The sequence below is a fragment of the Crocodylus siamensis genome, chromosome 2 (genome assembly GCF_052110815.1).
Source record: "Crocodylus siamensis isolate JL-2025a chromosome 2, ASM5211081v1, whole genome shotgun sequence".
Taxonomy (NCBI): Eukaryota; Metazoa; Chordata; order Crocodylia; family Crocodylidae; genus Crocodylus; species Crocodylus siamensis.
This window is the reverse complement of record NC_143396.1, coordinates 31,221,816-31,248,657: the sequence shown is the minus strand read 5'-3', so window position 1 is coordinate 31,248,657 and position 26,842 is coordinate 31,221,816. Positions and strand designations below refer to the sequence as shown.

The window sequence follows — 26,842 nt, the reverse complement described above, 5'->3', positions numbered from 1 at the left end:
ATGAGGTTGTCACCATCTCTTGATGCCTTTTATTGCATCTGTTATTGATCATTAAAAAACCCAAACAAACAAACCAACCTGAATCTATTGCTTTGGGCTCTACATTTTTCATCACTGTGTCTTGACTTTATCTGGTTTCTTAATATTTAGGGTTGTTTTTTTTTCCTGAAGGGCAGGAGGCTATATAAATAATATTAGAGTCCCCTATGCTTCCTTCTTTAAAGACAATTACATTCTTTTAAAAGTTGCTACCCTTATATCTTGGAGGACAATGTAAACATGTTAAATGTTGGTCCTGCCAGGCACTATTTATCAGAAGAAAGGGCCAGGTTTACTTTCTAGGAGTTCCACACTAATAACATAACACTCAAGCACCCACCCAGAAACCTGACAAAACTAAATGATACCTTTTGGGTATAAGCATAGAGTCCAAGGGGTTAGCCAAAAAGGACTTATTAATAAAAAAGTAAAGCAGTGTTACCAAGTTTAAAAACTTGGATAATAAATTAACAGTAGGAAGGGTTAAAGTTTTTTGGCAATTGTCCCTATTCACTCCTCCCACAGCTGTGAGTGGCTGATGCAGTCAGGAGCCAGTGCCTCCTCCCTTCATTATACCTTACTCAAGCTCCATAGTACTACTTCAGGGAAGTCCAAAAGGGCTTGATGTCACATCTGACACATTGTGCAATTCTGAGGCTCTACAGCCTATCCCAGCTGAAGCAGCTGCTGCTGAGGAGGAAGGCCCTGACCAGATTGCTTCAGCTAGACTCCCAATTTGCTCCTAACACTTCAAGCTGTCAGGGAAGTAGGACATGGGTGGTCAGGTTTTGATACCGAGGTCATGAGCTGGCAAGGTAATAAGGCAAATACGTGAACTAGAGTCACAAACAAGCAGGTCAGGAAGTAGAGCACCAAACTGGAATCTTGTTGAGCCTGTGGGACCAGGAGCCAGTTGATCAGGAAGCAGGGGTTCAGGTAAGGGCAGCTTATAAAGCTTGTGCTCGCTATATATTTAGTCAGTTTACAAGGTGCATAACTATCCTGCCTACTTCATGACTTCAGGCTAACTACTTTTCTGCTCAGGGGCAGAACTAGCAACAGACCCTAGCAAGAAGTACAGAAAAACACAAGTAACCTATTGAGTGGTCTGTGACTACTGAGCAGACCACCCTTATATGCAGACAGCCCCACCCTGGTGGGTAACAGGTAATTAGATGACTGCAGGTAATTAGACAGCTGACAGCAGTCACACTCTGGTAAGGGGGGGGCATATTACACCCCCCCACTTATTATTAAAAAATACCGATGAACAATAGAACAACCCAGAACAAAGGATATTGATCGGGCAACCTTATAACTCCGTTAATATACAAACTATTACTTTAACTTAGTCACATAAACTATAAGGCACAGTCTACAAATATATCCAGCAATCCTTCGACTATCTGGGTGCCCGCCAGGGCAGGGGCCCCACTCCCAAGGTACCACTACAGGAAAGGAAGTAGGGGAAAGAAAAGGAGAGGGAGACCCCAGAGACCTCTAAGTCCCCTCCCCCCCCGCTATCACCCAGGAGCAGCCCACATGGTGCCCCTTCACAACCTTGGGGGGGTCCCTCCCCTGTGGGAACCCTCTCTCTAGGGTAACTTACTACTCCACAGACCTGGAGGGGTGCCTCCTGTTCTCCAGGTCAAGCTCTTTTCTCTGCTGGGCCTTCCTGCTGCCTGACTCTGCTGCCGCTGGCCTGACTTAGGGCCACATGCACCAGTCTGTGTAGTGGGCGCTTTGCCTTGTGCTAGGGGCTGGAGGCCCAGACAGCCTTCTGTGGCACTGGGGCTCAATCCGCTCCTGGACCTTCTATATAGCGTCATCTGCACTGAGCTGCTGCCTCGTGCCAGCAGCTGTAAACCCGAGCCACCTCAAGCGGCTCCCCGGGTTCCCCATCCTCCAGGCAGTGCCTCCTGGACTGAGCTCCCAGCCTCGTATGGAGATTGGGGACCTGAGCCACCCAAACGGCTCCAAAGATCCATGCACTGGTCTGTGCACCATATCTCTGGCCACATGCCAAAGGGTGCAGACCTGAGCCACCTCACGTAGCTCCCAGGGTTCAGATGCCATGCGCTGTGCTGCACACCAAGAGCCTGACCGCTGGAACCATCTGCAGCTCCGCACAGATAGAAGTTTTCAGGGGCTCTTCCTGGGTTACTGCTTTGCTCTGCTGAGCAGCTCTTCTCTCTTCTCCATCCCCAATGCATCTTCCTCGTGCTAGGCATGCAGCTCCTTTTATATACTCCAGGGCTCCGCCCCGAAGTCTTCCAGACCTGAGAACATTGAATTCTTCAATCAGGTCCAAGGGAGCTCCTCTCCCCCACCCCTCAGGAAAGGGGCACGACTTCATTTCTCTTGCTGCCCCCTGACTGGTAGATGGACTCCTCCAATTGAAACAGCAGAATCTCAAGCCTGGGACTCAACCCAAGCTCTGAAAGGTAAGCCTGCTACAGTTATAAAAACTAATCCAGGTAATGGGGTAAGAAGCCACCATCTCAATTTAGACTAGATTTAACACAGTCCAGTCTATGGATGATTTCTTCTTCTGCAACTTCCTATTCAAGTTCATTTTTAAAGTGTTGTTGTCTAAGAACAGCCATTCTGAGATCAGAAATGGAATGGCCTGGGAGGTAAAACAGTTCTGCTACAGGCTTGTGTGCCTTTCTGGTACTGACGGCAAATTGGTGTCCATTTGTTTTCACATGTAGGGATTGCTTCCCCTGTCCAGTGTAAACAGCAGAAGGGCATTGTAGTGGCAGTGACGATGTATGTAACATTGGTAAAGGAGCCAGTGAATGAACCTCAGATGTTACAATGTGACTTATCTGGCCCAGTGGTGAAGTGATCTGTGGCCACATCTGCACAAGATGCTTAATGCACAGTAGCTCATTACTGGTGTGCAGTGCTGTTGTGGGTCAAGAACCATGAGTGATGTTACTGCACAGTAGTAATGAGTTACTGTGCAATAAACATCACCAGTAGAGGTGCACTGATATACCAGTCCCTATCATATTGGCACTGATAAAAGAAAAATTGACATTCTCAGCGGTCAGCTTTTTTGGCTGATGTAGCCAATCATGTTGCTGGTGAATGTGCGCAGATGCAGGCTGCTGCTTTGTGCACCCCTGGGGGAGGCATGGGGGGGCATGTGTTGCCTGGATCTGTGTGCAGGGCAAGGGTGGGTTGCTGGTGCTTATAGTTTCATAGCTTCATAGTTTCAAGGGTCAGAAGGGACCTGAGCAGATCATCGAGACCAACCCCCTGCCATGGCAGGAAAGAGTACTGGGGTCAAACAACCCCAGCAAGATGTACATCTAGCCTCCTCTTAAAGACCCCCAGGGTAGAAGCCAGCACCACTTCGCTTGGAAGTTGGTTCCAGACCCTAGCTGCCCTGACAGTGTAGTAGCGCCTCCTGATATCTAGCCTAAATCTACCCTCTGCCAGCTTGTGACCGTTATTTCTAGTCACTCCTGGCAGTGCTCGGGGGAACAGGGACTCCCCCAATGCCTGCTGATCCCTCCTGACTAGTTTGTAATAGGCCACTAGATCCCCCCTCAGCCTTTTTTTGTGGAGGCTGCACAGGTTCAGGTCCCGTAGCCTCTCCTTGTAGGGCCTGCCCTGCTGCACCTGATCATGCAAGTGGCCTCCTCTGGACCCTCTCCATGTTGGCCACATCCCTCCTGAAGTGCGGCACCCAGAACTGGACACAGTACTCTAGCTCTGGCCTGACCAGTGCTGCATAGAGGGGGAGGATCACCTCCTTGGACCTGCTAGAGATGCATCTGTGGATGCATGACAAGGTGCGGTTGGCCTTCCTGACTGCATCCCCACACTGCCGGCCCATGTTCATCTTGGAATCAATAATGACTCCAAGATCCTTTTCTGCCTCTGTTCTGATGAGAAGGGAGTTCCCCAGCCTGTAGGTATGGTGCCAGTTGTTCCTCCCCAGGTGCATCACTTTGCACTTGTCGGTGTTGAATCCCATCCTATTTTCATCCGCCCACCCCTGTAACCTGTAACCTGTCTACAATTGTAGGTAAGAGTAACTGGCCTATAGTTTTCTGGGTCCTCCTTCCTCCCCTTTTTGAAGATGGGAACCACGTTGGCCCTCTTCCAGTCCTCTGGCACCACACCAGAGCACCACGAGTGCTCATAAAGCCGTGCCAGGGGTCCCGCAATGACCTCAGCCAATTCCCTCAGTACTGTGGGGTGGAGATTGTCTGGACCAGCTGAGTTGGATACATCCAGTCCCTCCAGATGTTCCCTAAATAGATCCTCACTAACACTTGGCCTAGGTGCACCTCCCCTGGAGTTTAAGGGGGGCCCAGAGGGGTGTGACTGTTCCCGTCCCTGCTCAGGAAAATGGAGGCAAAGAAATCGTTAAATATGTTGGCTTTGTTGTCTGGTGTAGTGACCTAATTTCCTAGCATGTCCTGCAGGGGCCCCACATTACCTGGAACCTTCTTTTTGCCCCCTATGTATTTAAAAAAGGACTTCTTGTTGTCCTTGGTCTGGGAAGCTAGTCCCAGTTCCATGTCCACCTTGGCCTTCCTGACTTCCCCCCTGCATCCCTGAGCAACCACAGTATAATCCTCTCTGGTGATGGCCCCTCCCTTTCATTGGGTGCCCTTTTAGCTAGGAGACATTCCCGGATGCTTTTGGTGAGCCATGGGGGCTTTTGCGCCCTCCTGTCCCCTTTGATCCATGTTGGGATTACCTCCCTTTGGGCTTGGAGGATCGTCTCCTTAAGGTGAATTCCAGCAGGCAATGATCACTGTCGCCCAGGTGGTTGAGCACCTTCAGCCCCCTCACCAGGTCATTGCCCGTGGCCAGCACCAGGTCCAGCAAGGCATCTCCCCTGGTGGGGCTGTGTACCTCCTGGGTTAGATGAAGGTCCTGCATTCTGGCTAGGAACCTACCTGAGCGGTCAGACCTGGCTGACTGCTCTTCCCAGCAGATGTCTGGAAAGTTCAGGTCCCCCATGATGACCACATCCTTTGACCTACCTCCATGAGCTGACTTAAGAATTCCTGGTCTAGCTCTTCCCCTTGGTTGCGTGGTCTGTAGTAGACCCCCACCGTTAAGTCTCTTTCCCTGAGACTGCCTTGTATTCTAACCCAGAGCACTTCAGAGTGCCCCTCCTTTGATTCTTTGCTAATTAACGAGGATGTGTATTCCTCCTTAATGTAGAGTGCCACACCCCACCTTTCCTAGCCCTTGATATTCACTGCCCATTCATGTGTTGGGTCCCACCACGTTTCAGTGATCCCCACTATGTCTGGGTTGGTGTCAGGTAGCATGAGGGTAAGTTCCTCTTGCTTGTTTCCGATACTATGAGCGTTTGTGTAGAGGCATTTGAGGCCTCCTGTGGATGTGTGCACTGGCCCCCTACTTTCAGCATTACCCTGGCCCCTGTCACTTACCTGTGTATATGTTCCACTTGTCGGCTTAGGCTGGACTGTACTTGTGGGTGTTGCTTGGTTTGGTAGTCCAAGGCTTTCTCTGCCCTCATCTTCCTCTTCCCCCAGTGAGCCTAGTTTAAAGTCCGCTGGAGGAGATCCACCAACCTAGAAGAAAATATAGGCTTACCTTTAGGGGAAAGGTGGAACCCATCCCATCTGAGCATGTCTCTTGTCGTGATGTGCCGGTCATTATTGAGGAAGCCAAAGCCTGCCTCGAGACACCATTCCCGAAGCCAGCAGTTGGTGTCTGTGATACACGTTGCATGCCGTCTTCCACATCCACTCACTGGTAGGATAGAAGAGAAAACCACCTGTGCACCTATCTCCTTTAGGACGCATCCCAGAGCATGGTAGTCCTTCATCAGGCGATCAGGGCTTCTCCTGGCTGCATCCTTAGTACCCACATGGATTAGGACCATGGGGTAGTAATCGGTGGGCTGGATCATAGCCTGGATCATCCCCTTCACATCCTGAATCTTTGCCCCAGGTAGGCAGTAGACCTCGCATGCCGAGGGGTCCTGGTGACAGATGGGGCCCTCTGTACCTCTCAGGATGGGGTCGCCTATGATGATCACTCCATGCTTTTTCCTCCTGGCCTGCTTAGCTCCTTCGGCCTGCTCGGAATGTGAAGAGCATGGAGTTGCCTCCTCTCCGGTTGCTTCCTCTCCTTCCTTCTGCTCCAGAGTTGTGAGGGCCTCATACCTGTTCTCCAGCTGGACTGGAGGAACTGGTATTACTGTGTTAGAAGCAGCCCTGGTTCTGAAAGTGGCCGTCTGCCACTCTGCAGTGGAGGGCACCTCCCAGGGTGCTTCTTCCTTGGGTGTGTGACCCTGCAGGGGAAGGAAATAACTGTCTATTTCTTCCTCTGCCTCCCTGATTCCTCTCAGCCTGCTAACCTCCTCCTGGAGCTCACTCACCTGTGCCTCCAGGTCCCGAAGGCGGGTGCCTGCAGGACAGGTGTGGGGGTCCCCAATCCCTGCCCCCCAAGGCCTTGCTGGGCAACTCCCGCAGGCCAGGGGGTGGGAGGATGCCAGCCCCCCCATGGACTCTGTTTGGGTGGAGGCCTCAGACAAGCCCCAGGAAGGCTGTGCCCCCCAGCAGGTGCCCTGGCAGCACTCTGTGTCAACACCATCGTAGGAGTGGCTGCTTGTTTCTGGCTTAGTGCGGTACCTTCACCCTGTGCTAGCATAGTTTCATAGTTTCATAGTAGCTAGAGTCGGAAGGGACCTAGGTAGATCATCTAGTCCGACCCCCTGCCTCGGCAGGAAAGAGCACCGGGGTCAGATGACCCTGGCAAGGTGCTCATCTAACTTCCTTTTAAAAATCCCCAGGCTAGGAGCCTGCACCACTTCCCCTGGAAGCCGGTTCCAGGCCCTAGCCGCCCTGACTGTGAAGTAGCGCCTCCTAATATCTAATCTAAACTTACCCTCCGCCAGCTTGTGACCGTTATTCCTGGTCACTCCTGGCAGCGCACGGGGGAACAGGGACTCCCTCAATACCTGCTGATCCCCCTGACCAGTTTGTAGCAGGCCACAAGGTCCCCCCTTAACCTTCTCTTGTGGAGGCTAAACAGGTTCAGGTCCCGTAGCCTCTCCTCATAAGGCCTGCCCTGCTGACCCCTGATCATACGAGTGGCCCTCCTCTGAACTCTTTCCATATCGTCCACGTCCCTCTTGAAGTGTGGCGCCCAGAACTGGACGCAGTACTCCAGCTGCGGCCTGACCAGTGCCGCATAGAGGGGGAGGATCACCTCCCTGGACCTGCTCGAGAAGCATCTGTGGATGCATGACAGGGTACGGTTGGCCTTCTTGACTGCCTCCCCACACTGCCGGCCCATGTTCATCGTGGAGTCAATGACGACTCCAAGATCCTTTTCCGTCTCCGTGCTGGCAAGAGGGGAGTTCCCCAACCTGTAAGTGTGGTGCCGGTTCTTCCTCCCCATGTGCGACACCTTGCACTTATCAGTGTTAAACCCCATCCTATTCTCATCCGCCCACCGTTGCAACCTGTCAAGGTCAGCTTGTAGCCTATTGCACCCTTCTAGTGCACCCACATCCCCCCACATCTTAGTGTCATCAGCAAACTTGAACAGGGTGCTTTCTACCCCCTCATCCAAGTCACTGATGAAGATGTTGAACAGTGCGGGCCCAAGGACTGAGCCCTGCGGAACCCCACTGCCCACGTCCTTCCAGGTCGAGAAGAACCCATCCACTACCACCCTCTGGGTGCGGCCCTCCAACCAGTTGGCGACCCATTTGACTGTGTGGGCATCGACACCACAGTCTCCCAGCTTTTTGATGAGGACAGGGTGAGAGACAGTGTCGAAAGCCTTCCGGAAGTCCAGAAAGACTACATCCACAGCAACCCCTGCGTCTAATGATTTGGTGACCTGATCGTAAAAGGCCACCAGGTTGGTCTGACAAGACCTGCCACTGATGAACCCATGTTGGTTGCCCCTGAGCATGCATTCCCCCGCAAGGCCCTCCTGGATGTGTGCCAGGATAATTTTTTCAAAGAGCTTACCCGGGATTGAGGTAAGACTAACTGGCCTGTAATTTCCCGGGTCCTCTTTTTTTCCCTTTTTGAAGATAGGGACCACATTGGCCCTCTTCCAGTCCTCCGGCACCTCACCAGAGCACCACGAGTGCTCATAGAGCCGCGCCAGGGGTCCCGCAATGACCTCGGCCAGTTCCTGTAGAACCCTAGGGTGAAGGTCGTCCGGACCAGCAGACTTGAACACGTCCAGCCTCTCCAGAAGTACCCTAACTAACTCCTCGCTAACCCCTGGCCCAGGCATGTCTCTCCCGGGGCCCGAGGGGGGCCCAGCAGGGAGGTGGCTGAACTGGTCCCTACTTAGGAAGACAGAGGCAAAGAAATCGTTAAATATGTTAGCTTTGTCATCTGGCGTGACGACTAAGTTGCCCATCGTGTCCTGCAGGGGCCCCACATTACCCGGGACCCTCTTTTTACCCCCTATGTATTTGAAGAAGGACTTCTTATTGTCCTTAATCCGGGAAGCTAGTCCTATCTCCATCTCTGCCTTGGCCTTCCTGACTGCCCCCCTACATCCTCGGGCGACTGTAACATAGTCCTTCTTGGTGATGACCCCATCCCTCCATTGGGTGTATGCCTCCCTTTTAGCAAGGAGACATTCCCGGATGCTCCTAGTGAGCCATGGGGGTTTATGTGCCCTCCTGCTCCCTTTGACCCTTGTTGGGATTACCTCCCTTTGGGCATGGAGAATTGTCTCCTTAAGGAGCAACCACTCACCTTGGACATCTGGCTCCCTTCCCCTCTGGGTCCTCAGCGCTTCCCCAACAATCCTCCTTAGCTTGTTGAAGTCAGCCCTCCTAGAGTCTAGGGCTGTTGCCTTGCTGCAGCCCTTTGCCACCTTACGCTGGATGGTGAATTCCAGCAAGTGATGATCACTGTCTCCCAGGTGGCCCATCACCCGCAGCCCCCTCACCAGGTCATCACCCGTGGCCAGCACCAGGTCCAACAAGGCGTCTCCCCTGGTGGGGCTGTGCACCTCCTGGGTTAGATGGAGGTCCTGCACTCTGGCTAAGAACCGACGTGAGCGATCAGACTTGGCTGACTGCTCTTCCCAGCAGATGTCTGGGAAGTTCAGGTCCCCCATGATGACCACATCCTTAGCCCTCACTGCCTCTGCGAGCTGACCTAAGAATTCCTGGTCGAGCTCTTCTCCCTGGTTGGGAGGTCTATAGTAGACTCCCACCGTTAAGTCTCTATCCCCTGGACTGCCTTTTACTCTAACCCAGAGCACCTCAGAGTGCCCCCCCTCTACCCCCTTGCTAATTAACGAGGAAGTATATTCCTCCTTGATGTAGAGTGCTACTCCTCCACCTTTCCTTCCTATCCTGTCCCTCCTGTATAGCCTATAGCCCTTGACACTCACCGCCCAGTCATGCGATGAGTCCCACCACGTTTCTGTGATCCCCACTATGTCAGGGCTGGTGACAGCTAGGAGGAGGGCAAGTTCCTCCTGCTTCTTCCCCATACGTCGAGCATTCGTGTAGAGGCCTTTGAGGCCTCCAACGGTTGTGCCCACTGACCCCCTAGTCTCAGCAATGCCCCGTCCCCCATCACTTACCTGTTTCTCCCTTTTGACCATTGGTCTGGGCTCGCTGGCTGTTGCTGGGCCTGGTAGTTCATCATCTCCTCCGCCCTCATCTTCCCCCTCCCCCGACGAGCCTAGTTTAAAGCCCGCCGAAGGAGGTTCACCAACCTGGAAGAGAACACACGCTTACCTTTAGGGGAAAGGTGGAGCCCATCCCATCCCAGCATGTCTCTCATCACGATGTGCCGGTCATGGCTGAGGAAGCCAAAGCCCGCCTCGAAGCACCATTCCTGTAGCCTCCAGTTGGTCTCCGCTATGCACATCTCGTGGCGTCTGCCTCGACTGCTCACTGGCAGGATGGAAGAGAAGACCGCCTGTGCGCACCTCTCAGGATGGAGTCACCAATCACGATGACGCGACGCTTCCTCCTCTTAGGCCTCTTGACTCCCACCGCCCGCACAGGACATTGTGTGCGCAGAGTCTCCTCCCTGGTATCTTCCACTGCTCCCTCCTCCTCCAGGGCTGCCAGGGCCTCGTACCTGTTCTCCAGATGGACAGGAGGAACTGGTGCCGCAACATGGTTAATAGCCCTGGCGCGGGAGACCGTCTGCCACTCAGCAGTGGAGGGCTCATCCCGGGCTGCCCTCTCCTCAGTCGTACCACCCTGCAGAGAAAGAAAATACCTATCAATTTCCTCCTCTGCCTCATGGATTCCCCTCAGCCTGCTAACCTCCTCCAGGAGCCCCCGCACCCGTTCCTCCAGGGTCCTAAGGCGGATACCTACAGGACAGGTGCAGGAGTCCCCAGTCCCTGCCCCCCCAGACCTTGCCGGGCAGTTCCCGCAGGCCAGAGGGTTGTAGGACGGCAGCCCCCCCGAGGGCTCCGTCTGGGTGGAGGCCTCGGACAAGCCCCAGGAAGGCTGCGCCCCCCGGGCAGGGGCCCTGGCAGAACTCCGTGTCGACACCATCGCAGGAGTTGCTGCCCTTACTAGCAGAGCAGGAGTCTTCCTCCTCGTCCTTCCTGCTCGCCCGCCGGCACGAACGCCGATGCAAACACCAATGCGCTATTACAGAACGACCCTGTTTGTGCTCTCTATTCATGCGGCTCAGGAACGCGGCTCCCTACCAGCTCAGTTAAGAGGGATCCAGGGGGCTTCACCTCTGGATCTGGCTCAGCTGCGTCGGTCTCTCTGCCCCACTTACCTTAGGGGGTTCAGCTGCTGCTGCCCCCTCTGCTGGCTCTGCTCCTGCTGCGTTTGCCTCTGCTTTGGGTCAGGTAAGGGGGCATATGTGCTTGCGGGACACACGTGTGCCTGGATCCTTCCTCTTCTCCCTGCTTCTGGCTCCCGAGTGCCAGGAGCTATGTCAAACCACGGCTTTTAAAGGTTGCAGTTTGAAATTCCCGCTGCTGCCCTGTCCTGCCCTACCCCACCTGGCCCAAGTGCAGCCTAGCCCCTCTGCTGGGAAAAGCCCAGCATAGCCTCTGGCCCCAAGCATGCAGTGGCAGCCTGCCCTCACCCTGCACATAGATCTGGGGGGGCACATTCCCTTCATGTCTCCCCCAGAGGTGCATGCCCCCTGGATGAGCCATGGCTCTGTCCCCTGGCCTGCCCCACCCCATCCCAGCTGTGCAACACCTGCCCTTGCCCCACCCCCAGAGCCACCCTAAACCCTTCACCATGGGGTCCTCAATCCTCCCCACACCCCTTCCCTCCCTCTCCCCACCCTTTCCCCAAAACAGATTTACTGGCTGATCGCTGCTCTCCAAGCTGCCAGGCTGCATATCGGTGATGGGCTTGGTATCTGCTGATATGGCTGATTAATAATCGGCCATCAGGACTGGCCCAAAAAATCTTTATCGGTGCATCCCTAGTCACCAGGCAACCATACGGGGATGATACTGCGCAGTCACATCAGTTACTGTGAAGTCATTTAGTACTTGGGTATGCAAGGACTAAATGACTGCATAATAACAACAGCACAGTCAGTGTCTTGTGTAGATGTGTCCTGTGTTGATGAAGGAGCCCAGCTTGTACATGAGTCCAAAGCAAGGTCTGATGCCTTAGTGAGAACTGGAACTAGGTACTCTGCTGCTGGATTGAGGCCATTTGAGGTTTGGGGGCTGCCTGTAAGCCAGGACAGGTTATTCTTCCATGGCTACCCTGAGACGGTCACAATTTTCCAGGAGTGTTTGGAGGTCATTAATGATGTGTCTAAGGTGTTCAAACTGGGGGCTGTCAGTAACAACCAAAAGGACTCTGTTGACCTTATCCCAGGTATTGTAGCAGGTTGGAGTGGGGCCTGAGTCTGGCTCTGATGATCTGAGTGGTTATAGTTTTAGGACTGAATTGTATGTATAGGAATCCCTGCTCCAGGTCCTTAAGGTATGCATCCTGGTCAGTGAGATTAGAGTAGATATGGCTGGAATATAGCTTGACTATGGCCAAGAAATCTCATGGTGTGCTTAGGATGTGAGCCGTAGGTGTGTCACTTGGTATAGCAGTTGGCCTCTGATACTATGTGGTGGTGAAACAGCTATTGCAAACTTCCAGTGTTGTCTAAGAAATAAATCTGCTGGGCGGAGTATTTCAGAGTCAAATTGAAGGATGGATGGAAGTTGTTAAAGTGCAGTTAGAGCTTCTCTTGAGATTCCTTCTTGTTGTATCCATATTTGTTTATCCCAGTACTGCAGAATGTAGCACTTATTAAGGTGGTACACTTTGCATCTCGGGCACATTGGGCACAGTCCTTTATCCAGCCATTTACAACCAACCCAACTAGTGTGTTCTCTACTCCAACATCAGTGTAAATAATATCTTAACAAAATAGTCCCAAACTGCACTGAAGTCAGCGCAACCAAGATTCCTGTTGATATGTAAAAAACCCAAAACAAACAAACAAAAACCCCAAAAACTCTGTATGTGCTTGACACATCTTGTCAGATATGATTTTTGTCTGGGAGCCTATTGTTAAAGTGACAATATTTGGATCTTGTGGAGCACTGAATTTGCAGCTGAATAAAGGCATGACCTGTGGCCTAGCAGAGCTGCTGACCACAAGGCAGAATGGTATCTAAGCCAGCCATTTGCTTATTCTAAGTAACCATCTTAACTGTGTCAACCATTTTCTAAGAAAAAGCAGCAAGCAAGTCTGTGTGCTGGGAACCAGCTAAGTGAGGAATGAGAGAAGATACAGGGGCTCAAAAAAGGTGGAAGATGGTACAACATGAGACAGAAAAAACAATTGGAATGTGGAAAACAACACGTAATTGGTAACAGAATTTGAGATGAACATATGCAAAAAGGTGAATGGTGATTGGTGAAGAAGCCTCCAGAAGCTTCCAGGTTTTGGTCAAAGTCTGCCTATTGACTGAAGAGCAGGAGTCAAGGTCTTAGACATGTGCTCATAGCAAAAAGACATGTAAATGAGTAAAATGCATAGGCTATTCCATGCTAATGAGCAAACAGAGGTGGAGCTTGAGATGGGAGGAGAAATAGGTGGAACATAGGAGGGGCAAGGGCAAAATGAATGTTTGTGAATTTGAACCAAAGTGTATAAATGTAGGAAAAATCTATTGTTCAGGGCGGCTCCCCAGCTTGTTGGTTTTTGGGAGCTAGTCCGAAGCTGTCTCCATTCTGAATAAAGCTGTTGCGAGCAAAGTTACATGATACATGAGGCTTAGGTATTATTAATAAATGTGACTAGGGCTGTTTCATTTATTATTTAGTAAAATTTTAGGATATTCCTTCCTGTGCCACATATATAACTATAAACTTCCTTTGGAATTATTGATCTGGTATTTTGTTTTCAGGAGGCAAATATTTTTGCCTCTGTCATCTAGGTCTTAAAGTATATTCAGTTTTCATCACCATAGATATAGACTTCTGTTCTACATTACCATGGTGCTATGGCTTAATGTAGAATTCAGGGTTAAAAACTGAGTTAATGTCAACTCTGAAAATATGAAATTATACCCCAAATAAGGATATATTTCAGCAAGCCCATAAATAATATCTGTGCCTTTTTTTTTAGAATAGCAGATAATCACAGTTAATGCATCTTAAAGGCAAGTGTGGATTTATTTTGTTCAAAACTGAAGTGAAATCTATGCAGTATGAATACTAAGGCCTGTGTGAAGTGGTTAATATTCACTTAGGATTCAGGGGACAATGATTTGATTCGGTGATTCGAGTCACTGTCCCAAACCAATCTGGCTGCTGCCAAATCTCTGAATTAGCCCGGCGCATTGCCCCCAGCCTGGTAACGGCTGTTTTGCCCGCCCCAGCTCCTGGCACTTGTTTAAAAAAAGCCCCAACTCAGTGGGTGCTGCTGGGTGGGAGGACCATCCCTGCTGCCCCCCCACTGCCTCACGCTGCACGGGGGGGGGCTCTGCATGAGCCCCCCAACCACTCCCTCACTCCGCAGCCTCCCCATGGGTGCCTCACCCAGGCCAGCTTCAGCCCTTTAAGAAAAACAAAACAAAACAAGAAAAACTCCAGACTCAAAGTTCCTTCCTGGCGGGGGGTGATCCCCGCTGCCCCACAGGGTTTTTCCCAGGGTTTTTCCTCATAAATGCCTTGTTAGTTATATATTTTAAGATATGGTGTTTAATCCTCAGATGGTGCATATTATGATAGCCCTATGCAGGCAATTATAATTTAGAACAGCTGAATATAAGCTTGTGCACATGTTTTCCAGCAAAGGGATTGAACAAGATTTCTCAGTGCAACAGAGATAATAGCTTTGGGTTAGGGTACTGTTTATTTCTTCTAATTGACTCCTCATCAACTGTGGGGTTTCTGCTTTAATAATGATTTCTAGGAGGGGGATTAATTTATAGGTGTGTGAGTATAGGTGTGTCTATGTCTATGTCACAATACACACACACAAATCTCAAGAAATAGATTACATTTACTTTTGAGCTGGTCTACATTTCACTAGTATTACAATCTGGAAAAACTCTCATATTTTAAAAGATGGTGACTATCTTTTAAAATTCCTGCTGCCTAATCTCACAAACCCAAATGAATTTTAATTGAAATGAATGAAAGTTAGTGAAACGTTGGGCATTTTACCAAAGTAATTTGATTATCTTTTTCCATGTTTCACCATGGTCCTTACCACTGTCTGATATCCCAAGAAAGCAGAAAGGACTTGCATTATCTAATAGACTGGGGAAAAAATAACAACAATCATCTGCTTCAATATTTTTCCAGTGAGTTTGAGTGCTTTTTGTTGCTGTAAACTAATGGTGACTCATTTTTTGGCCCTGTGGATCAGATGAGTGGCAACGGGCAGGTCCATGAGTTGGATTGGGCTCTGTCCTGCCTCTGCCCAGACCTGAACACCTGATTTGTGTCTTATGTTGCCCCTCCATGACCCTGTGCACTTGATCCAGCCTTCAGGGACATGGTTTTCATTGTGCAGGGCTCCTCATGAGTTTTAAAATTTGTCAGCGGGGCAGTGATGCCACTGTTCCCCAATCATCAAATTTTCACACTTGTGGGGAGCCCCATGAGTCAGATGACACGGTGCCAGGGGCCAGATTGGGCCCAGTTTTGAAGCGATCAGAATCAAGCTATCCACTTACAGAGTTTCTGTGGTGGGGAGGGGGTCATATAGTTTCATAGTTGTTAGGGTCAGAAGGGACCTGAGCAGATCATCAAGTCTGACCCCCTCCCATAGCAGGAAAAAGTACTGGGGTCAAACATCTCTGGTGAGGTGTTCATCTAGCCTCCTTTTAAAGATCTCCAGGGTAGAAGCCAGCACTACTTCTCTTGGAAGTTGGTTCCAGACCCTAGCTGCCCTGACTGTGAAGTAGCGCCTCCTGATATTTAGCCTAAATCTACCCTCTGCCAACTTGTGACCGTTATTCCTGGTGACTCCTGGTAGTGCTTGGGGGAACAGGGACTCTCCCAATGCCTGCTGGTCCCCTCTGACTAGTTTGTAAACAGCCACTAGATCCCCCCTCAGCCTTCTCTTATGGAGGCTTAACAGGTTCAGGTCCCATAGCCTCTCCTTGTAGGGCCTGCCCTGCTGCCCCCCGATCATGTGGGTGGCCCTCCTCTGGACCCTCTCCATGTTGGCCACATCCCTCCTGAAGTGCGGCACCCAGAACTGGATGCAGTACTCCAACTGCAGCCTGACCAGTGCAGCATTGAGAGGGAGTATCACCTCCTTGGACCTGCTTGAGATGCATCTGTGGATGCATGACAAGGTGCTGTTGGCCTTCCTGACCACATCCCCGCACTGTTGGCCCATGTTCATTTTGGCATCAATAATGACTCCAAGATCCTTTTCTGCCTCTGCACTGGTGAGAAGGGAGTTCCCCAGCCTGTAGGTATGGTGCTGGTTGTTCCTCCCCAGGTACATCACCTTGCACTTATCAATGTTGAAACCCATCCTATTCTCATCTGCCCACACCTGTTTCCTGTCTATAAGTCCTTTGGGTTTTTTTGTTGGTCTTTAGAACCTTAGGAAGAGGTGATTCTTGAGCTCTTTGCATGTCGTAAAAAATTCTAAATACTTTTAATTTCAACCAACAAATAATGGCAAATTATACCTTCTCTGCCATCTATATAACGTGAAGGATGTAAAAAGGACGGTAGATGTAGTATAATTAATTCACTTAAATTGGGTGAGATTTGTATCATTAGGTATTTGAATCCCTTGGAGAGTCCTGTGGAAAGATTGCCTAAGGGGTTGTCTCTGATGTAGTCATATTTACATCAAAACTGGATACAGTATGGTAGCATTCTAAAAAGACCTCCTTAAAGGGTAGTGTTTTACAGATATAAAGCAAGACGTCATCTGTGAAAAGAGCAATTTTTGTCCTTTGTCAGGGATTGTGATGCTCCAAATCTCTTGAGACACTCTGCTAGCTATTGCAAGCCTTTCAATGGACATAGCTATCAGTAGAGGTGACAAGGGACACCCTTGCCTAGTGTCTCTCTATGGAGAAAAACTCAAGAAGTCATTTAAATAAAGGAGTCTCAGAGAGTTATTTATAGAAATGAATGCATTCTCTCCATCTACCTATGAGCTTAATGAACCTTGGTTACAAAAGGCAGACATTACCGCCTAGACTCATTTTAAAAAGAAGGAAGGCAACCCAGAACTGAATGGGTCCTTCAGATTGGTTTTCTTTTGTTTTTTAGAGCCTGTTTCTTTTTTTCTGTCAAATCTTGGAGGAAGCAATGTGTTTTCTCAAGATCAGTGACCTATCTGCTTTAGAGATTCAGGTGGTTGTTTTTTTTCCCCCCACTTATGATTGTATTCCCATTGCAAATAAGTACTTTTAGCTGGCAAATTAAATTCATGCACAATTTGGAGTCAAAGTGATGTGAAGTTTCTTTGCTTCTTCCTAGCATTCTTATAATGAATTGTATATAAGGAGTATTCAATTGTATGTAAAGACAGCAACTTTGGGTATAAAGTTAATCTAAGAATTGATACATTCCCAACATGTCAGAACTTAGATGGACATGTGAAACTCTGTTCGATATTTGTGGTTTTTAAGTGCATAGTTCTCTCTTACTTTGCAATATAAAGATGGCAACATTTACTACTATTTTTACTGATTTGAAAGCTATTTTTTTCATTATTCAGTCATTTTATATGGAATGCAAGGAACTCAAGAATGACCTCTTCCAAGTTACTAACCCCGCCCCCCCCACAAAAGAAGTGCATTAACTACTGAGTTCAGAAATAGTGCTTATTTTCTAGTACAGACCATATGGCAATGTAGATACAGGTAATCTGTAACAGGCCCCACAAATTACTAGCATGCAAATCTCTTGTACAATCATGTAGTAACTTAATTTTCTTCAGCACACTGTGAAATGGAAGGGAAAATGTTACATTTGCTAATACCTATCATAATTATTTATCAAGAGCAACGGAGAAACTGCCTATGTATTGAGAGATGCAATTGTGTAATATTCAACTAGGATTAGACATTTATATGACCAGTAAAAATCTCCACAGAGAGATGAGTGAAAATGAAAACTTACAATGGATATCAGTTCTCATGCTTCTGGATCTAAGGTAACTCCCCACCACTGAGCTCAGGATAGGAAATAAATGCCCTACCTGGAAGGCATTATGTTCTACCAGCCCAGCGCCGAAGCCTCACAATTTGGCTTGTTTTTCTAGCTGTCGGAGACTTCTTGAAAGTATTGGATTTTAAAACCATTGGGGCAAAAACATTATATACATTAAACAAGTCTTAGATAATGAAGTATCCTACCACTTAATTTGTAGATAATTTTGTCCTATAAAACTCCATCCAGCAAATAATTTAAATTGGTATCCTATTTATGGCAGACGAAACTACTCACTACCATCTGCTTCACAGTTTTAATAGATGGAGTGTTAACTGTGTGTTGCATGAAATTCATTGCGACTAGGTTAATTAAATGGCTGTGCTTCACTTACTGCTCTCTGGTAATAAGATGACAACCTCATCTGAATTTATTAACCCTTGCCACTTTTAGTACTCTTATCACCATTCAACCACTTCTGGTCAACACAAGTGAAATAAATCACAATAACAGCAGACATAACCATATTGGCTAACAAAATAGATATTGATTAGCATTTTCTAAAACAAATGCATCAGTCCCATCTGATTTTATTTTGCAAAGGTCATTGAAATCTTTAGGAGAATTAATATTGGGAGTAAATGATGATGCAGTATGTTATTACAGAAAACCCTAAACCTAATCTTTGCCACTAAGTACCCTAAATGAAGGCTTTACAAAGGAAAACTAAGCAGGCATTTGAAGCCCACTGGTTTGCATTTCTGAATGTGATGGCTCCCAAACAGATTAATGAGATCATTTCAGAATCACTCTGCTGGCTTGTTGCTACCTGCCTTTTCAATTTCCAGGAAGGGTCTTCAAATGAAGATCACGGTCTGCAGTCTCCAAATCTAGTGCTTTTTATTAAGGAAACAATGTCAAGCAGAGGTTATTATAGAAAGGAAAATTAAATGGTAGTGATTCAAACCTTCCTGAGAGTAAATGAGTTTATTAAGAATAAACTGCAGAGCACACTATTTTGTAAATGCTGCTGGGCTGGTGATCAGAGCCAGCAATGTCCAGTAGGACAGTTCAAAGGTCTGTTAGTCTTTCCAGTGGTGTTCTCCAGTCCACTGGTTCTCATCAGATGGGTTATCAGGAGTGGATGTGAGGGAGCCTGGGCAGTCAGCTGACTGTCCTACATACTCCCAGAGTTTTGCCAAGACACTGCACACTATGCTGCCTCTCACCATGAGAACTGTTTGTGGGGGCAGGTGTCAACCAGTTCAGGGGCCAGCTCAAATGCTTCTGTGGTATGTCTGACAATAGGGACCATTACAGACATGAGCTATAGGTCTGGGCATGGGGTTGGAAGGTAGCTGTGAGCAGGATGGGAGGTGTTGAGTATGGTGCTTGAATCTGGATTATGCAATTATGCGTGGGATTGGAAGTAGGACTGGGGGCAGCTTTAGGCGGAAAGGTGGCCTACTTTATATACATACCTCTAGTGTGTCTTGGGTCACTTTGAAATGGTTAAGGTGGGCTATTGGCTCAAAACAGTTGAGAATCATTGCTCTAGCTTGCCAATTGTGCAGGAATTTATCATGATGCTTTAATGGCATGTGTAGATGCTCAAATTGCTGTAGTCCAGGGCACACATGCAGGTGTTGCATCTGAGACTGCAGCAGTTTGAGCCAGGATGGAGTAGCTCTGAGCTGGCAGGGACCCCAGGGGTCAGTCTTAGACTCCAGGAGGTGGCCCAGGCTCAATGTATGCCTGGGTTAGCATTTACACATGCATTTAGGCGCAATTATTTTCGTCACTGTGAGATAGTACTGTCTTACGGCAGCAAAAACTAGTTTGCTGCAGTCTAATAGCATCGCACTTGTAGACTGTGAAGCTTTATACTGCAGCAAATTAGTCTACTGCACAGTGAACTGCATGTGTAGATGCACCTGAAGGTTGAAAAAGTTAAAGGAGGTATGTTGTCTCACTTCCCAGTACTTCCCTCTAGTAAGGTAAGGAAAATACTGCCAAAATCTTAAGAAGGAGAAGTCCCACTGCTGTGCTTGCTTTATATTCCAGTGTTCAATTTACATGATTTATTTTAATGAATGTCAAGTACTAAAGGAAAATGTCACATTTATTCAAATGGTTTCACTGGCATCGTGAACAAATAGCATTATGTGGACATAATCTGTCACAAAAGTTTACAAGCACACAATGAAAAGAGAATATTGACTTTTCTTTTCAGAATTTTATTCAACAAATGGATTTACCATTAGCTTTGATTTCATTTACAAGTTAGGCTATCTGCTGGATACAGGAAAATACTCCTTCCTATAAGAAAATATTTCCTTTTTGTTGTTCCCAGCAGTGATCTTTAATATCTTTTTTGAACTGATGTGTCAGAATTGATGAGTTTTTTGGTCTCAAGCAGAGCATGAATCAGAGGTGTATTACCTCCATGGTGGGTAAAGGAAATCCTGAATGAATGGAGTAGAAGGCTTCCTTTCACTGGTGGATACAACAGATTCAAACAGAAAGAAAGTGTCATCAGTTTTAGGGGCTCTTATAACAAGGCTCAGGTGATATCACATTGCATCATCCTGTGGTGATAGGAGGCAGCATTGGGAAGAGAATGAGGGCATAACAAAAATTAACCTTTAATGAATTCATGTGCTCAAGCAGGGAGAGAAGCGATGTGCATGTGATGGGTGAGTTTGTCCCTGTTGTAGACTTCCACTGAAGCTACATTAGTTTACCCTATCTAGACATCTGATCCATTAAGAGAAGGTACATATGGAATATTCCTTGTAATATACTTCCATTTTTTGATAACTAACCTTTTTTAGATTTGTCCAGGAAGGGCAATCCCTAGAAATGACCACTAGGAATGTTGACATTGCACCCCTGGGATTGTCCCTGGAGACTTTTGAAGTACAAAATTTATTCTTTTCTGAATTTTAGACTTTAAGATCTATCCAAAGACAGACAGACAGACAGACAGAGAGCATCCACACATGCAAGCAAGTGTGCTTGCAGCAGCTCAAATAGAAGCGGTGCAAATTTGAGCTGGGGCTTTTTGCCTCAGCACACATACCCAGACATGCGTTTTGTTTTGTTGTGGAGCAAATTGTGCCACTTGGGGCAAAATAACCCTGTCTGGCTCCTCCCAGATTTGCAGCCAGGGGAAGCTAGAGCCTGAGGCCAGCCTCAGGAGGCTGGAGATGAGTAGGGGAACAAGCAGGAGCATAAGGGGTGCATGTGCACCCACATGCACCCCCTACACATCGCCCATGAGCAGGAGGCTGGAGACAGCAGAAGAATGTCTCCGGCATGTCTCCAGGGGCTTCTGCTCATTTTGCTTGAGACAAGGCTGGAAGCAAGCAAGAGACAAGCAGGGGGCTGGAGACAAGCCCCTGGAAATGAGCTGGAGAGATTCCCCTGCTCTCTCCAACCTCCTGCTCCTTCTCCGCTACTTCCAGTGAGGCGGGGGGGGGGAGCTGGGAGAGCACGCAGGGAGCTGGGGGAATGAACTGGGGGTGGGGAAAGGAACAGGCCAGGCAGGGCCTCCCCCATGGTCCCCTCCCCCCTCCTCCAGGCCCCCAACCCACTAGCAGAAGCCAAATCCAGGTCCAGGTCCCTGCAACTTGTATGGGCAGGCAGTGTGCTTCAGGACCGGGGAAAGGACCAACCACAGAGATATTCTGGCAGGCTACCAGAGCATCTCTGTGGAGGAGTGAGCTTCCAGTTGCCTCAGGGCATGGTCCAAGACCATACCTTGACCCGTTTTTTTCCCTTGGGGTATTTACAGCATGGGGAACCCTTTTTTGTTCCCTCACATGCTTCTTGCAACATCTCAAAAGGGTTTGAGACGCTGCAAGAGACATGTGTGGGCTTGTCTGGACACACCCAAAATGTCATCTTGTTAGTTTAACTGGAACTTGCTCAGGGTAAACAACAATCTGTTAAAAAGTATCAATAGTCATGGAACTCCAACCATTAGCTCCAATTCATTTACTGATGCCCCCCATCAGATATATGCATTAAAATCATTCTATTTAGCTATTAAATGAAAGCACACAAATGCCCTTTCAAGCCTCTTGCTACTATAGTCAGGGAATTGCTACAACTCTGGCTGACTCACTCTTTATTGACAGTCACTGTCTTACTGTGTTGGACCTAACCTTTAGATCCTTTTTGCTGAAGTGTGTCCAGAAAGTGTCTCTGAAGTGTGGTCCCTCTGGCAGACACCCAGTGTACAGCCTCCATGTCTGATACCCCTCCTTGGGACTCCACAGCTCAGCTTCCCTCAGCCTCAAATTCAGTGTCAGGTCAACATCTGACACTTCAGATATGACTCAGGTCTCCCCAGTAGTTTATAAGCATTCTCCAAAGCACCCCCCACAGGGACACTCTGGTGCATAGCCTAACTCTTGAAGAACCATATGGTGGTTAAAGAGACTTTGTAAAGGAACTTCTTAGGCACAAGCTTTCCTTTAGGGCAGCACAAGAGATGTATGGATTTATCCACAAACAATGAACACTTTTATGCAAACCCTTCCCACCAGTGTCCTCCCCATTTCTAAACATCTGAGTTTGAGTTCATGCAATTTGGGAGGTCCAGGCCCTTTCTCTTCATTCATACCATCTTTTTTGTTCTAACAGTGTACCTGCCTTCTGTTTTGCTACACAGTTTATCTTTTAGAGCAAGCTGTAACACCTTTTTTCATTCCACTTTTTCATTCCACTAAGCCTGTGGAAGTTAAGTGAGGTCTCTTGAACTCTGGCCTTGTTGCGTATCAGGCCTAGGAAGAGCTATTCAACTGTTGATGAACCCTTACATCTCTGTTTCAAGTTGGTGGACATAACATGTCTTCTGGCATAATGTGAAAGACTTAACACTAAATGTTATAGTCAGAAATGGATTATTCATAATAGTCCTCAAGGGCTATTGATGACTTGGATGTATTTGCCAAATACATGTACTTGGATGTATTTGCCAAACATATACATAAGTAAACGTACTTGGATGTCTTTGCCAAACTGTCAGAATAGTCAAGAGACCACAATAATTCTTACATTTTGCCTTCAATATAGTTTCCAGATACATATCCCTATCTACCATTTCAACATACGATGACACCAAGGAAAAAACCATCAGTGTCTAAATTATAAACATCTCTATTTATCCACTGCTGGGGGTACAAAGAACACTAAACTGATTCATTTATATTTCCTCCTGATCAAATCAGAAGTAAACTTCCATAGACAGTGCAACCAGATCTGCACCCTAAATCCACCCACAAGTCAAATAATAGTGGCAGACTATTCACCATGCTACTGAATATATTTGGGTGAGTCTTTTGTAGTCTTTAGTTTTCCAAAGCAAATTTAACAGTAATATGCCATGCTGCACATTGAGGACAGAAACTAGTGCCATGTCAGGAATATAATTGTAATAGCTGTCAAAGAGGCGATTTTACATCATGTATGGTAGGAGCAAATGTAGCAGGCCATAGAAGTAGAGTTGCTTATGGAATCTTATTACCAAGTTTATAGACTTACACAAATTTATTTGTCTTAATGATGGTAGGCTTCTCATTGGACTAACTACTCTTCATACCCTTTTAAAGTAATAACCTATACATTCTAAGCATGTTTCCTTAGATAGTTGGTCTCTATGTATACTAATGATTCTGTCAAGATTTTGTTTAGAGGGTAGATTGTCTGGCATATTACTACAGTGCAGAGAGAACTGTCTTGAATCCCTGTTCAAAAAACCCTACTTTCCTACAGGGCAGTGACACTTTAGGTAAGTACTATTTGTGTGATTTATTGGGGTATCTGGATCCAATACAAAGTTACTGTAGTTAGTTCCCAGCTGTAGTGATCTGTCATGCCTATTGCTTTAATCAAAAATTTTGGATCACTGTGTTCTAATGTGAAACAGGTAAGTCATAGATATTTAGATTAATGTAACATTCATTTTACAAGTTGATATTCAGCTCAGTGCACAGGTCCATGTATTATCTTAAGTTTCACTTAAGACTTATTTTGAGATCTTAGTTAAGAGTTAAATGGTGTCTAGGTTTTGTGGGAATAACCTGCATATAAGTGATACACAGAATGAATATAATTTTTGGTTAATATACAGATGTCATTTGGTGGTTATAGCAGATAACATTTAATTATGAAACATAAGGGTCAATCCCTATATGTTGGTAAAATATGTCAGTCTCTCAAGTCCACAGACAAATCAGGAACGATATTTGGAGAAGCCCTATAACTGGCACATTAGGCCTAGCTTTGATAATGAGTCTCTTTTAACGAAAAAGTTAAATCAATGAACATTCAATTGTAATACTTCCTTCCAAGGCCAAATACAGCTGTTATGCCTTAATATTTGATGTAACAATACAACTTCCAATATTGTTTGTAGTAGTTTATGGCACAGGAGGAGGTAGCATATTACTGAAGATCACATCATTCAGTCTTGTGAATAAGAAATTCTAATTATATTCTAGAAACACCTATCACTGGGGGAACTCTGATTCTCAAAAGAACTACAGTTGTTTCTATACCGCTGCTTGATGTAGTGCAACATCACTAACCTACAGGTAAAATAGAGAATTTATTGCCAACTTTGCCACTGTTCTGCCAATAAAATGTCACCTGGGTTGTTTCAAGCTCTTCCATAAACTGTTAAGGATGTTAAGGCAGCATTTACTCATAAGTGGGGTGGAAAAGTAAATTCTTCCATAGCATACTCTGAGACAAAGAAACCATGTTAAAATATGGTAAGCTGAGAATATCTATTGAGAGTTTGGTGGAATTTCCATTCCCCTTCCTGCTATTCTGCACAATGGAACCAAAAAATAATGCCAGTGGGAGTCCTTCAAACACTAATGGTCCAATTAGAATCCAGCCACAGACCATTAAAAAAACAATGACAGATGGGCCAAGTTAACCCACCTATGAGAACACTTGATATGAATCTAGTCCCCCTCACGCCAATGTAAGGCGGTAGAATTGCAGCTCTCAGAACCCAGCTGGACCTGCTGTGCACATACAATCAGTTTTCAGGTATTGTAACAGAGTGCACATGATTCCTTTGTAGCCATGGTCTTTGCAAGCAGATTATTTGAAGGAAGAAAGCAGGAGTAGGTTGAGTTACCTCTGATGTCACAATGCTCCACTTAAGCATAATTGAGATATTGACCTGACACTGGCTATAGCCTATATAGCAATAATTAGATACCAAGATCATTACTAATTAGTAAGGCTGTGCAAAATTTCTCTGGCTGTTTAGTTTTGACACTGTTTCAAATCGTTTGGAGCTCAAAACAGCAAAATCAAAACAAAATGAAGGGCTTTGAAACAGCTTCAAAATGAAATGAAGGCAGTCAAAACATTTTGAAACATTTTGAGTTTCGAAGCTGAAGCTGGGCTTGCCTGCAGGAAAACAAAGTAAGGAGAGGGAGGGGGAGGACGGGGGAAGGACTGCTCTCATATTGACTGTGTAGCTGGCCAGTGATTGTGACCCTTCCCTGAGGTCCCTTCCAAGTCAAATGCTCTGGGAAAGGGATGGAAAAACAGCATAAAAGGCAGCATTGTTTTAACTGGCCTGCTTTCTGCCTTTGGGTCTGACAGTTACTGAGCTATCTTACAGTAGCTCAGGAGCGTTAGACAATGAAGGCTACTACTAGCATTGACTTGAATGATTTCCTGCTCGCTAGCTTAGCCTAGCAAGAGGGATTCCAGAATACCTTTTTCTTTCTTCTAGATGCTTTTATTTTATTATTATAGTCATTGATTTATTCTTTTCAATTTTAAATTGATATTGGATATTACACTATAGAATTTAATTTATATAGGAAGGGAGATACATTTATATTTTATTTCTATACATTCATACCTTGCGGCATAGACTACGTACATTTTACAGCCGGGCCTATGAATTTCACTTCATCAGTCTCCTACATACAGACAGTCATGGAGTACAATCTGCCAGGCATCTAACTCCCCAGGGACCTCTTTACTTTTACCTGCGTTGCTACATCCCCCTTTCCCCCACCTCTCCCGCCCCAGTCTATCCCTCACCCACTGATGCCTCCATTTCCATTTTCACTGACTGGCTTTCTTGCCTGCATTGCATGCCAGCCTCTGGCTTCTTTACTATGCCTTCCATCCAGGAACAGCACCCCCCCCCCGACTGCAAGTGCTTCCTCAGCCTGACAAGGGGTTTTTCAATCCAAAAGCTTGCTAAGATATATTTCTCTAAATATTCTGCTAAAACATACCAGATTAGATTGACCCAAAGGAAAGAACCATATCTACCAATGTTATGTCCTTAGACCAACACCCCTAGCACCTGACCAGAAGGATGCAAGGCCCTGGGCACATCTAAGCCCTAGGCCTGGGACTGGCAGGGAAAGTTCTCTGGCAGCTGCTGGAGAAGAAGCTCCTGCAGGAAAGGAAAGAAAGGCTCTGTGAGTTCGGCTGCCTGAGATGCTGCTGATGCTACTGTACTGCTTACTAAGTTATTACCTGTTGTCATTTAAAATGGTGGACTGAGCTGAGGCTATAGGGGAGGAGAAGACCTCATTGGGGGACACTACGGTGTCATGTAGAGGCCCCAGCACCAGTGAGGGCAAGCCTTAACACACACACACGCACAGTGTCACTCATGTCATGAGTTTTGCTTGTCAGCAGCCTGAGGTGAAGCTTCCCAGAAACCTCTGTACCTATCTCCTTGAAACTGGCAGGCTTCATGGCCTCGGCAGGGACTACCATCCCTGCAAGTTTCATCTGAATCAGACAAGAAATGACAGTTACAGGCAGTTCCGTGCTTCCCCATTATAGCTGGTGGGTGAAACGTCAAAACAGTGAGAGTTTTGACTAAATGAAATAGAACAGCGGTTTCAAAATGAAACAAAACTTTAAATGAAACACTGCCCTGTTGAAACAGAATGGTGCTGTTTTGCACAGCCCTACTAATTAGCTTAATTACAACCTATTTTCTTCAAATATAGCATATGCAAAATCTGAACCCATTAAATTCATCCTCATTGAGGATAAAGAAAGCAAGAATACAGATACTAAACCTTCACCCCATGTCTAATACATTTCAAATAATTCAATATTTTATTTGATGTGCTGTTTAAATTGTCAATGAATTAATTCTGTATCCAAAGAGGAAATGCTGCAAGTCTGCGGGACAAGACAGTATTT

At 46.9% G+C, this 26,842-nt stretch overlaps 1 long non-coding RNA gene across 1 annotated transcript in view; it reads left to right on the top strand.

The window, feature by feature from the left end:
• The first annotated feature begins 898 nt into the window (after positions 1-898).
• LOC149870121 (uncharacterized) overlaps positions 899-26,842 on the top strand; it is a 31,243-nt gene continuing 5,299 nt past the window's right edge. The window contains exons 1-3 of the long non-coding RNA XR_016440690.1: positions 899-975; positions 2,267-2,483; positions 24,136-24,228. This is a non-coding gene — a long non-coding RNA (uncharacterized LOC149870121). The remainder of the gene's footprint in view (positions 976-2,266; positions 2,484-24,135; positions 24,229-26,842) is intronic.